Source organism: Penaeus monodon, chromosome 15, assembly GCF_015228065.2.
Source record: "Penaeus monodon isolate SGIC_2016 chromosome 15, NSTDA_Pmon_1, whole genome shotgun sequence".
Lineage (NCBI taxonomy): Eukaryota > Metazoa > Arthropoda > Malacostraca > Decapoda > Penaeidae > Penaeus > Penaeus monodon.
The window spans coordinates 32,848,228-32,848,544 of record NC_051400.1 but is presented as its reverse complement, the minus strand read 5'-3'; the positions used below and the strand labels follow the sequence as shown (position 1 = coordinate 32,848,544).

Below are 317 nucleotides of genomic sequence, written 5' to 3'. Positions count from 1 at the left end.
GGATACACACTTACATATACATTCCAACCCTGGTCTCTGTATTCCTCTGCTGAATATATGGTGTTTTCATTTGTTCCAGTAATTTAAGTTGTGATATTTACTCTTTCTCTTGTGATAGACATTGAAACTTCAAATATTTTTCCATAGGGTGGTGAAGTTTTCAAAGAAACCATCACAGCAAACATATCAGATGATTCGGTGGTGCTGGAATTTCCTCAGAGCGATGGCACTTACGTCACACAGCTCATTGACTTTAAGCAGGTAAGCTTAATCCCAGACTTCGTCAGTAATTTTTCTTCAGATACATATTTCAGTAA

At 36.9% G+C, this 317-nt stretch overlaps 1 pseudogene; it reads left to right on the top strand.

The window, feature by feature from the left end:
- Positions 1-317, top strand: part of LOC119581967 — a 12,911-nt pseudogene that overhangs the window by 2,326 nt on the left and 10,268 nt on the right.